We start from the raw sequence: 13596 nt of genomic DNA on the forward strand, positions 1-13596 counted from the left end.
GTTGAAGTTAAATTTACATGAAATTAAATGTATTTAAAAAACTTTTTTAAAGTAAATTTTGTGCATCATTTTTTTCAGTGAATAATCTAAAGTATAAATCATGTTCTGGTTTGTTTATCATTTCAAAAATAATTCCACATGCTTTCCTGTATAGCTTAACTGTCTTCAATTTTCAATAATACAGTGTACAGAATCTACAAAAACACACTGAATGAGAATGCTTAGACGTTTTCAAGAAGTTTTTTTTTAAACATCTTAAATTGGAACCTTATATCCTATACTACAGTATATATTAACAGTTTGGTCTGTAATGCATCCATTAAGGCAAGCAACAACACACACAACACTGTGAAACAAAACATTTGCTGTGGATCTGTAGAGTACAGCCCAGCTAAACAAAAAGACAACTCAAAACCAACATCTAACCACTCCATACCTAACAACAAGGGTGGTGGAGCATGTATGTTTAGATGCATGTATGTTTAGATGTCTTCTTAAAACATCTTATATTGGAGCCTAATTGGAAACAGGTGAACGTGATTGGTAATCTGGTGAAGAGGAGTGGAAAAAAGTTCTTGTTCAGAGGGGAGTGGGTAATTGTCAATCCTGTCACTGTCTGTCTGTCTGCCACGGACTCTAGTTCTCTCGAAAAAGACTCCATATCCCAAGATGCATCTGCGCTCAACCTCCCGGGCATGGCGGATCACTTGACGCATTGGCGTTCCGGCTCGCCGTGCTTCTAATTATAGCTCACACCTGGACTCAGAAGTATAAATAGCCCCTGTTTTCCCTCACTCTTTTTTTTCCTCAGTATTGAATCTATTTTTACCTCATGTTTCTTTTGTTGCTTGACCTTTTGTTTCTGACCCTTTTTGCTATCTTGACTACCTCTTCTTTTTGCCTTTTTACCTGGCCCTTTGTTATTATGTTAGCTGTTTCGGTATCAACATATTTTTGTACATTTTTGACTATAATTTTGCCTTGCCCTTTGTGCCCTCTTGTGGATATCTTGTATATGACCTCCTTGCCTGCTCACTCTGGTATGTTGTTTGTATAGGCTGCCGTTTTGTTGTTGACCCTGCCTGTCCCTGACTTTTCTTATAAGCCTGATCCCCTATTTAATAAATTGTATGTTTGCCATCTGTGATAGTCTATCTTGTGTTTGGCCACCGTGACATTAAGAGTTTCCATGAGCAACTACCATTGAGAATATTGACCCAATGGTCTCAAACACTTGGCCATTAAATAGAACTATATTTTTAAGCCTGTGAATTGGAGGGATTGTGTACAAATGGCTTCTATTCCTAAAAGGTTAAACTTTGGATTTCATATCCATTGTGGTGGTGTATAGAAGCAAAAAGACTTTTTACAGACTGTTTTTGACGTTATCAAAATGCTTATAGACCCAACTGTTAATACGCTGAGTCCGTAATTCATCGATTGAAGCTAGCAACAGCAAACGCAAAACTGTGGAGCAAAACATCTGCAGTGGATCCCTGGGATACGGTACAGCTGTACACAAAGACAACACAAAACCAACAACTAACCGCATTTTTATTCTAGCGTAGCAAATTTAAGGGTCCTTTTGTCACCTCCAGACAACAGGGGGATGGAGTGTGTACGCTCTGTGAAGCAGAACTAAGTAGGGTTAAAAGCAGAAGAAGCTGTTGTGTCCCTGCTGCATTTGAAGTGAAACTGGCGTTTTTTTTTTTTCTTTCAGTAGTGTTTTACCTTTTTTTTTTTTTTTTTTTTTTTCTGGAAGACACATATTTCATCCCTTCCTGCCTCGTTGAGTTGATGGGGCAACCCAGCACCCCCTGCTAGCGCGAGTAATCATTAGCTACAACATCATTTACCCCCCACCGGGGCAACGTTACAATGCATTACTTTGCACACACACTCTTGGGTCAGCGAGAGAATTGCGCTGCATGCACAGGTATCTGTGCATGACAGCATGACAGCGCTGCAGCAACGACTCTAATACACAACCGCTTGCTGTTTGGACAGCGGCACAGCACTGCAGTGCAAACACAAAGAGAGCAATGACGGTAGGATGATGGAAAAAAATATTACAGTACTCTGCAACTATCTCTGAAAAGACCAACAGTCATGGTAAAACAGCCACTAAAACTCAGCTTGCTGGTGTTACTGAACCATTTTAAACTTTAAATATCTAAACACCTTCAGACAGCATGTGCCTGTTTTACTTGATCTTGTTTATTCTTAACTTTTATTTATTTATTTTTATTTTAGTTCTTTATTTCCTTTTTTATTCCTTTCCTTATTTTATTTATTTGTTTATTATTAAGCTTTGTACACAGCATACCTGTGACGCAAATGGCCAAAGGACGGGGCATTCAAGCATCACGGTCGCAAAGTTCAGTGAGTGAAGGTTTGCAGCAACCAGAACCAGCACCAGCACTTTGTTGGTGGAAAAGAGGTATTTGAGCTTCCAGTTTGGCTCGGCTCGACCCATCATCACTTAGAAAACAAGCATCCGACTCTTCCCTGTCCAAGGACCAAGGTGGAGGAACGAACTTCTTGATGTATCTTACTCCGAGTGGTCCAGCGGGCTAAGCGCTACCACTATGTCCTGTTAATGTAGCTTGCCATTGGCTACCAGAGCCCTGAGGGAGCACAATTGGCCTTGCTCTCTCTCTGGGTGTGTAGATGGCGCTCTTTCCCCACATCACTCCAAAGGGTGATGTCTGTAGCACAAGGCGTCTGTGAGCTGATGTATCGGAACTGAGTCACTGAGTAGCTGCATTTTCCTCTGAACGTGCTGGCTACTTCACATGTATTGGAGGAGGCATGTGCTAGTCTTCACCCTCCTGGTGTTGGGGCATCACTCGTGATAAGGGGAATCCTAATGAGTGGCTTGGGTAACTGGTCGTGTAAATTAGGGGGAGAAAATGAGAAAAAAAACTTGATGTATCTTTCTGATTCTAGTCTCTACAAACTAGCTATGAATATTTTCAACATAATTAACCATTCCCTTTTGTAAGTTGCTCTGGATAAGACGTCTGCTAAATACCCTAAATGTAAATGGGTCTAGCCACAAGTTGGTGTAAAAGTGCTGATAGTGTAGGCTTCCTCTTGGTGAGAGATCACTAACTTCCAGAATGCTGTGCAATTCATGATGCACTGATTTTTTTTTTGATGCACATTTTCCCCAGTTGACAGACTTTGAGAGAGGAGAGAAGCATGATGGTCATCAGATGGTCATCAAGCCAGCCACTGGAAACCTGGACTGTTATTGTTTTTAGTGAATAAATCCAGGTTATGTCTGGGATCCAACAATAAGTATTGAGGCCGTGTGCTGAGTACTTTAATCCTGCTATTGCTGTGGAGTGACACACTAACACCCAAACTGCTGGTGGGAAGATCTGGGGAGCCAATGCATATGACAGCCAGTCACCCCTAGTAGTGATACTAGGGACATTGACAGCTTAGTCACATGTGCTAACATCAGGTGTTGGGTCTCATGACACACACTGTAAGGGTTTGTGAAGGGAAATGTCTCAACATCATACTGAAACGCTTTTTTGTCCAATTGGTCGGCCATTTGCCTGGCCAATTATTTTTTAAGCCTGGAGTGATTGGAGTGAAAGAATGGCTGCAATTCCTATACGGTCAATGCAATATTGTTTAAATTAAGGCATTGAAAAGCAAGTAAGAGAAAGAAAAAAGCTCAAGAGAGAGAGGGAAAGCTATTAAATATGATTTGCAATGCAGTAATGGAAACACACTGTGCATTAAATCCTGCTCTTTAGTGGGTTTAGGGCTGAAAAGCTGCTAATTGCTGCCTGCTGCTCTCCTAAAAGTGGCACTTCCAGTGGGCGCTGCTTATGAAAGGCAGGTGGCACGCTGACTCATTAAAAGAGGAACTTTCCAGCTCCCCAATTTACCACCATAATCCATAAAACCCCCGTCTACCCCATACACCCTCCCCATATTGATGCGCGCCCCATTTTATTCGACAGTAAACCACAGAGAAGAGAATCAAACACTGCCAGCACGGATATGAGATGATACCAGTTGACTGTCATGATCGTTTCATAATCGAGCAATAAAAATGGCATGGATTACTATAAAACTGGGGATTTGGCTGGCGTTTCGGCTAAAACCGGCAAACAGAAGACTCACGGCTCTGCCAGTTGCTGGTATGCAGACAGCTTCACTTTGCACAGAATTGCTGGATTTTTTGAGGAAAATATCTAATAGACTTGCTTATATAGTTGCTGACTCTGTATGACCTTGTGCTGTCTTTTAAAGGGCACATATTATACCTCTTTTTACATAAATTAGAATAGTTCTATGGGTTCTAAAAACATTATTAATGGAGTTCTTCACACAAAATCATTCTCACACATAAATCTCTTGTCAGTTTCAGTCGGTTTTCGAATGAGCCATTTAAGGACTCGCTGAGCGTTTACCACGTTATTGTTAGCTTGTGCTAAATGGCAAAACATGAACAAGCTAATTTATGCTTAACCGGCTTGTGATAGAAGCACAAAACTCATTGTTTGAAAATACTGAAAGTATCTCCCTCATCTGTGGACTAGCCATGAACATTAGATACAGATCCCTCCTTCAAACAAAGTCTACTGTTTAATCCTTAATATGTGTAGTGCCTGAGGTTCTTAACAAAAATGACTGAAAAGGCTTGTCTTCAACTTATCTAAAGGGCAGGACTCTGGTGGGGGTTCTATGCAGATTTTATTTTTATTGTGACGTCACAATAAGGGAGAAATTTAAATGGCGAAACAGCATAGAAACATATGCTTCCTGACACCAAACTATTTCAGCTGATTTACAGAAAACTGATAGATGGAAACATACACTGACTAAAATATACACTGACATGGCAAAAGCCATGGGACAGAAGTATGTAATGAGACAGATCATGACATGTTCTTTTAACCTGCACTTACTGTATATATGTTGAGGTGTTAACATGTGAGAGAGTCTCAAGGCAAGGTAACGTGAATTATTGGAATATCAGTTTAGGAAATTGATAGGAAAAAGAAGGCAATATGCCATACAAGGCTTTACCTCCCACAGTGGACAGTGCAGTGAGTGGTAATGATCTTGACTGGCAGCATCTGGCTACAATTGTCCATGCGTATAGACACACAAGTTGTGTGTGTGAAAGTTGAGCTGAATGCCTATCCATAAACATTTGGATATACAGTAATGTGCACATAAATAAATGAATACAAAAACGTAATAATTAAAAATAATAATAATAATATGACATTTATTTTTTAATCACTGAAAAGTGGGAGGACTCCAAAGATGCTTGCACTCAAGGGTCTTCTAAGGCCATGATCTATCCCTGAGAGTGCGTTACTAATTTCAAATGAAATAGTGGGGCATATGGCTTTGCTGATAGGGGGCTGGTATCGCACGATAGATAACACGGCTGCCCTGCATGTAACAGACTGGGGTTCGATTCCTTGCCAGGGCAAACACACTCCTATACCAAAACGAGTTCATTGTGCGAGGCTTCTAGCACTACATTTGCCTACCTGTGTAATGCGATTAAACTGTGAGTCATTTACAGGGATAAAGAGCCTCAGCCAAATGCTGTAAATGAAATAATATTTGTATTAATTTGAATGGTCACGCTGTTAGGAGAGATTGAGTGTAATTGGACTAATGTTAGCATGGTGGCACATTTGTTGTTGTTTTAAAATTGCCTAGATTTAATTAGTAACTGCAACACAGGTCCAGTAAGGCTCATCAGTGTGGCGGTTTAATATTTTATTTTCAATAACACTATGAGGCCAAATGTTTGTGGACACTTCTTTTTTCTTCAGTGCATTCATCCCATTTATTTTAAGTTGCGCCTACAGCTTATCATGTCTCATTACTTTTGTCAATACCCACTGTAGCTAAAGAATGCACTGCACTGCACTGACCTTAAATATGCAATAAATACAGATGTGATTTCTGTCACGATCATTTCCACCCACTGCACTGTCCACTGTAGGCAATAATACCCCTTTCTGTTATGTATTTCTGATAAACACGTCACACTGTGAATAAAAAAAGGTTAAATACTTCGGAAACAGAAAGTCCCACCATCCATCTGGCACCACTCTCAGAGCTCACTCAAACTAATTAAAAATCTGATTATTCACATTCGCCTTGCCATGAGCACAATGACCAGTGTTTAACCTCACAGGATTTAACCTCGCAACTTATATTTTCTCCCCAGCACTATTTGATCCAGTTAAATGGACTCAGATCAATTAAGCAGGTGTGAAAAAAGTAATCACACTCAGGTGCGGATCAAAACAACCAGACAGAGACCAGCTAGAGGAGGTGGTCTTGGTCCAGTCCCAAACTGCTGCTCCATGCTGTTTATACTTGTGGTCTGTGCTGCATTCACTACTAACAGCCGCACAACTCTGTTTACTATGACATAGAAACAAACTACAGCTGTGAAAACGCTCTTAGGGATGAGTTGGGAGTTGGGGATTATTTAGCGACAACTTTTTGAGTCGTCAGGTTGTTGTGCAGTTCACACTATACGACTATGCACTATGCTTGCTGTAAGTCTTTGTTGTTGCTTTCACACTACATGTCTGATTGTTGAAACTGGATCAAGAATTACAATGTTTTTTACCTGGGGAAAAAATGATCACATGAGAACTGAACACATGCAAGTGCAAATAACAATGCCATGCAGAAGATACATTCCCTAAGTCTAAAACACAAGACATGCTCAGATTTTCAGATACCGTCCTTATTATTATTGCCAAAATGGACGTCACCAGGTTCTCTCTCTCTAGGGGATTGCAATCGCATTGGCCAAAAGTAGCTGCTGATCTTGACTGCTCTTTCACAGTTACGATTACTCCAGATATTAAACATGCTAGATATTTTCTGGACATCTGAATCCCCGCCAGGAAAAGCACCCCCTCTCGGGAGCGCGCACCCACGGCTTCTTGGCTTTAACTTTACTTAGCAAATGGAAATACACAAGATACTTTTTTTAACTATGCTGACTTGTAAAAAAATAAGGAAAATGAAACGTCACTTGCTGCCTCTTCTGTGAGGGGGTGCTTTTCCTGGCGGGGGTGCTGAATTCGGCACCATAGTAGTGCACCATCCTCTTGATAAAAACCTAATTAGAAACGTGCTCCCGAGAGGGGGTGCTTTTCAAGGCGAGGGTGCAAATTTCGCCGCACCCTCAAAATAAAATTTTCTGATATTGAACCCCCCTGGTTCCTACGCCAATGGTCACTCCAACTAAAGCAGGATAAACTCTTGATTTCGGAGGAAACAATAAGTGAGTAGGCATCTCAATACGTATGTTCCCACAGTGTTTTTTTTTGTGAAACTTAGTGTTACATATTGACTCCAAAACATCTTAGATTTATAAGATTCAATGGGATTTTTGTCAGCATTTTGTTAAGCTCATCCAGCCTTGCACCATTGGCTAATTGGGTAGATTCCCACTGCAAAATTGGGGATTTGGCTGGTATTTTAGGCTCAAACCAGTAAACAGAAGACAGACTAAGAAGGGGTAGCCTTAGCCAACTCTAGCTCCACACCCTGCTTCACTTTCTTTGCACAGAATTGCAGCATCTTCAGGAGAAAAAAAAGACGAAGGAGTGTCTTTGCAGGCATCCCTCTTTCCTCCGTTTCTTCTTCTTCTCTCTGTGTGTAGTCTTGCATCTACATCCCTGTGCTCTAGTGATTTCCCCCTCTCTCTCTGGTTGTCTGGCAGGAGTCCTGATCCGCTCTGTGAGCCCCCATACGGCTCTGCCTCGCTGAGCACTTTCTTACAGACACACACACACACACACAGACACACATACACACAGACTCAGACAGGTTCATGCAACTCAGCTTCCAGTGAGGCCCATAAACCATCAAGTGCAAAACAGCACAACAGTGGTCTCCCTTAACACACACACACACATACACACTTGCCCAGTCCATGACAATAGATCTCACATGCTAGAATCACCACACCGGAAACACACACAACCCCTGGGTCATTGACCTAAACTTCTCCAACTATTTACATCACACCCCCCCCCCCCCTCGCCGCCCCTTAGGCCAAACCACAGAGCCTGAACTTCTTCGTTTGTCAATTCCACTCTGCATTAGCTCAACACACACACTCACACACATGCTTCTGAAAGCTTGGCCGAGCACACAGGCACACACACACGCACACAGATATGACAGGCAGCACATGAGGGAGTGTACGAGTGAGCAGATTAATTATGCAAAGTTCCAAAAGGCTGCAGCATCTGCCCACTCATGAATTCCATGAGCGCTTATGAAGAGGATCACGTTTAAGTGGTTGCCGTCCTTTTTTCTTTTTACACAAGTCAAGTGAGAATACACTGTAATACCTTGCTTTCTTTTGCATTTCTCCAAACATTCTTTGGATGTCTTTTTACTTTTTTTAAACTGTCCAACCTACGTTCTGCAAAAAAAAAAAAAAAACAGCTAAAAAAGTACAAAAGCAAAGTTTTCAGAGCAACTGTTCTGAGATTAAAGAGGCAATTACCTCAAAAATGTAATCTAATCACTGGCAGTATGATTAGAAATTTTCCATCAGCTGCCACAGTCTGAGAGAGAGCACAGTTATGCACAATCAGCCATTCTGTGTGGGTAGAAAGATGGCCTTCTCTCTTTCTCCTTCACTAAGAGTGTGATATTGGTCAGCACATGCATCTGTTGGCTGAAGTATCAAAGCTGGGTTGCTGCACTTTCCTTCAGGCATGCTGGTTACCCAGTAATACTTGAGGCATGAGGCATGTTCTAGGCTGCGTCCAGAAACTTTTGCAACTCCTCCTCTCTTCCTCTTCCTTTCTTACTGCAGTGCTTCGGGGGAAGTTTCAGTTCCAGAGGCTAACAGCTGGACTCATCACTGGGAATGCATCTTAGATCACTGTAAAAAGAAATGTTTATGGGCTCCAGCAGGCTAAGAGCTGCCACTATGATCAGGTAGTTTGCCGGAGCTCTTTATTAGCTCTTTATTATTGGCCATGCTCTCTCTGGGTGGGTAGATGGCACTCTCTCCCCACATCACTCCAAAGGGTGATGTCGATCAGCACAAGGCGTCTGTGAGCTGATGTATAGTAACCGAGTCGCTGCACTTTCCTCCTTTTATCTATTTCTATTTGTGTTTGCGATGTGGAAATGTATGTTGTGAATTTAAAAATATAACTTATCTAAACAAGGAAACCAATTGGTCATTCATTATTACATAAAATGTCTTGACCCCAGGTACAGCATGCACTGGACCCTCTCCAGTTTGCATATCGGGAGAAGATTGGTGTTGAGGATGCAGTCATCTACCTCCTCCACCGAACCTACTCTCATCTTGACAAGGGGAGTAGTGCTGTGAGAATCATGTTTTTTGATTTCTCCAGTGCTTTTAACACCATCCAGCCTCCACTTCTCAGAGACAAGCTGGTGAAGATGAATGTGGATCCTCACCTGGTGTCCTGGATCACAGACTACCTCACCTGCAGACCACAGTACGTGAGGCTCACTGACGGCACATCGGAGACTGTGGTCAGTAGCACTGGAGCACCACAGGGGACTGTGCTCTCCCCCTTCCTCTTCACTCTCTACACATCAGACTTCCAGTACAACTCTGAGATGTGCCACCTGCAGAAATTCTCGGATGACACTGCCATCGTTGGGTGTGTGAAGGGTGGTCAGGAGGAGGAGTACAAGAGACAGGTGGATGACTTTGTTGCTTGGTGCCGACTGAACCAACTGAAGTTGAACATATCCAAGACCAAGGAGATGGTGGTTGACTTCCGTAGGTCTGGACCACCCTTGCAGCCAGTCTCCATCGAGGGGGTTGATGTGGAGACAGTAAAGACCTACAAGTACCTTGGTCTGCAGCTGGACAACAAACTGGATTGGTCAACAAATACAGATACCCTGTACAGGAAGGGACAGAGCCGGCTCTATTTCTTGAGGAGACTGCGGTCCTTTAACATCTGTAAGAAGCTTCTGCAGATGTTCTACCAATCAATCGTGGCCAGCATTCTCTTCTACGCTGTGGTGTGCTGGGGAGGCAACATAAAGAGGAGAGATGCATCACAGCTGGACAAGCTGGTCAGGAGGGCCGGGGCAGTGGTTGGAATGGAGCTGGACTCTCTGGTTACAATAGCTGAGAGAAGGACTTTGGATAAACTGCTTTCTATCATGAACAATGATAGTCACCCACTTCACACCACCATCATGAAGCAGAGGAGTGTGTTCAGTGGCAGACTGCTGTCACAGAGCTGCACAACAGACAGACTCAGAAAATCCTTCATTCCGAGAGCCATCAGACTCTTTAACTCCTCCCATCGGGGACGGGATGCTGCTGACGACTGAGTTTAATCCAGGCACACCACTTGGACATTATTCAACAACTTACTTATTTATATTAACACTTCCCCAACCTCGCTTACATTAAAGTATACCTTACTCATGATTGGGTATTCACATTTTCACATTCTCTTTTTAGAACTGTCTTGTAACGTATGCATACTTATATTATATTATATTTCTATGTCACATCAGTCACTTTCGTAATCGATGTCATTGCACTTTACTCTGTTAATTATTTAATTATTTATGACCATTAGCAACATCTACTGCACTGCTCCGTTTACAGATAGATCCTTACCTTGTATAGTTAGGTTTTTTTTATAGCCTTATATATTTTCTATTCTTCTGTGTTTTGATTTGGCTGAGTATGTTTCTTATTGTATTGTGTTGTTGCTGCTGGATGCCTAAATTTCCTTCGGGATAAATAAAGTATCTATCTATCTATCTATCTACCTATCTTGTTTTCTCTTGTGCATTTTAATTGCTCTTTAACCAAGCAACTATGTTTTATCTGATTACTCGTTTAATCAAATCGATTTTTCAGTAGAGTACTCGATTACAAAAAAATTATCGATAGCTGCAGCCCTACATGTGTACGATGTGCAGTACACACAAAATTGCTAGTGGCAGTGCAGACATTCAGCTGAAATCAAACACAAAATCTTCAAAACATTAAACAACTTGGCCAGCGCTTAGGCAGTTATGCCACCTGGGAGCCTCTTAATGCTGTATCAGAGAGATACTGCAACTTAATGCCCTTATGCTACTTCTCTGTTATTCACACAAAACTCAGCATATCCAGCAAAAAAAGCTGCCAGTCGTCTCAGACGTGTGCCTCCGTTTCCCGCCAGTTTCATGATCTATTTCTGATATTTAATTCAGAGCGAGTTTTAAGCTTGATCTTTGCTCCAGCTCCTTCCACTCATCCTCCAGTGGTCTGCAGTCTCCTGCGTTCGCCTGAAAAGACACGCTATTACATAGACACGCTATTACATAATCTCCAGCCCTTCACCCACCTCAGCCTTCCGCTCTATACATAATATATGAAGAGCGAAAAGTTTCTACATTAAGCCGCGCTGTCCCGGATACAGTTTACTGCTCAGAGAACTTCCTCAGGGCTACTGTCTCTGAAAACAACCTCAGCCTTGCCTGAAACAGTTTAACCAGGGATCTCCATGGAACACTTGATAGACCCATATAGGCAGGCAGAACTCTGTTTTGAAAGTTAAAAAAAACTCTGCTGAAGAAATACTTGCTTTCGCAAACAGAACATTTTGAACGAAGGCCAAAGTGGGCTCACTTTAGGCGAAGTGCAATATGGCTTGAAAAATTCGGAGAAAATGAAACAAGAGAGACATAATGAGACCGAGAAACACAGAAATAGCTGAAGGACAGAAAACAAGACAAAAACAACAGAAGTAATAATGTAGCTGCACTTAAGCATAATGAACCTGTGCACTACAGCAGACTGTGGAACAGATGGGCTCAGGCTCAGGTAGTCTCTCTCAGGCTGTAGAAATGTTCAGGTATTGAGTTTCTTAATGATTAAAATAAATTACATTCATAACGTTGTGGCTAAACCAATATTAATACCTTAATAATTAGTTTTATTTTCGATGTTATACTATACTATAATATAGTCCATGTGTAAAATGCAGTGTGCCTAATGTAACTAGCAGTATGTCTAATGTCTACAGCATGCAGTGAGTGCATCTGCTTAATAGGGGCAATGTCTCATTGCTTAAGGGTCATGTCTGTCCAAAACGTGGGACATAAATGCAAATCAGTGACTAGTAAATGAATACTGAAGTCATCCAGACTATGAAGGAACAAATAACGAATCATGCAGTAACTTAAAAGTGTTAAACAAAGCAAAATACTCTGTGAAGCATTTACGTAGCTCTTATCTGGGGTTAAGCTGTTAACTTGCGGTTTCTGAGGCTGGTAACTGTGATGAACTTATCCTGTGCAACAAGAGTAACTCTTTCTCTTCCTTTTCTAGGGTAGTCCTTATGAGAGCCAGTTTCATCATAAAGTTTTCGATGGTCTTTGCAACTGCATTTGAGGATACTTTTTTTGCATTTACTTATTTGAGTAGTCCTTGTCATAATATGGATTAGAACATTGCTCAAATAGAGCTATTCACCGTATACCACCAACTCCTAACCAATGTCTCAAGCACATTAAGAGAGGAATAAATTCAAATAATTAACTCTTAAAATAATGAAAAAGCACTGAATTTAAGGTGTGTCCAATTTTTTTTACTGATACTGTACATTTAATAATGAATGCCAAACTTGCATGAAGTGGGTAATTCATCAGAATATAGAAACATTACTATTAAATATATCTGTTTCTTTTTTAAAAGCAACATTATGAAACATTTTTCTTAAAGTAACAGATTCGTTTAAAAATCATGCAGATGCTCTGTGACTTATAATAGGGAGAAGAGTCATATTTGTAGAGGATCTACACATGCTTCTTTTACTTTCAGTGACAGTTCTGTCTATCTCTCAGCTTGTCCAGAAATGCATGTATCTATAAATGTATCTATGTATCTGTGGTGGCTCAGCTCTCAATAAGTACATTCTGAGAGTGTGGATGAAAAGAAAAATAGTTTAAGAAGCTTAAACATTCTGAAACGCCCATAACACCCTTCATGCATGAGAGTTCTGAGAGAGCAGGTCTAAGAGTGCTGTACAGGTCAGTGTGGAGCGCAGCGACTGCACCCTTCCGTCTCTGTGTGCCCCTCCGGCCATCGATCACCCCCCTTTGGGCCAGGCTGTCCGGCTGCAGAAAGCCCGGCTGTGATAAGCTATCAGAGACCCCCATCACCCGGCCACGTTCCCATCGAGCGGCCCCGTTGGCTGAAAGCCCCCGCCGGAGCTGCGCTGCCCCCGAGACCCGGAGAGGTCGATAATCTCACACGGAGGAGAAATGATTGATCCTTTTCCCAACTCCCAAGCCTCCCTCAACCTCCCTGTACCCCTCCAGCCCCCATCACCACCTTCAATCCAGCACCTCTTGATGGATTAGCAAGCTGATACTATGTGCCGCTGATCTATAGCTGTAGCTAAGCTCACGTTCAGCTCAAATACAGGAAGGAGAGAGGAGTAAATGGCACGGAGATATGAAAGAAATCCAGCTCAGTGAGAGAGCGAGAGAGAGAGAGAGAGAGAGAGAGAGAGAGATCACATTGGTTTTGAAGCTTGTGTGTGTGTGTGTGTGTGT

General features: G+C 41.9%; 1 protein-coding gene across 1 annotated transcript in view; it reads right to left on the reverse strand.

Annotated features, from left to right (window-relative positions):
• The window catches only part of gbe1a (glucan (1,4-alpha-), branching enzyme 1a), a 209579-nt gene that overhangs the window by 30598 nt on the left and 165385 nt on the right, over nt 1-13596 (reverse strand). The window lies entirely within an intron of this gene.

The sequence above is a fragment of the Astyanax mexicanus genome, chromosome 20 (genome assembly GCF_023375975.1).
Source record: "Astyanax mexicanus isolate ESR-SI-001 chromosome 20, AstMex3_surface, whole genome shotgun sequence".
NCBI classification, from domain to species: domain Eukaryota; kingdom Metazoa; phylum Chordata; class Actinopteri; order Characiformes; family Acestrorhamphidae; genus Astyanax; species Astyanax mexicanus.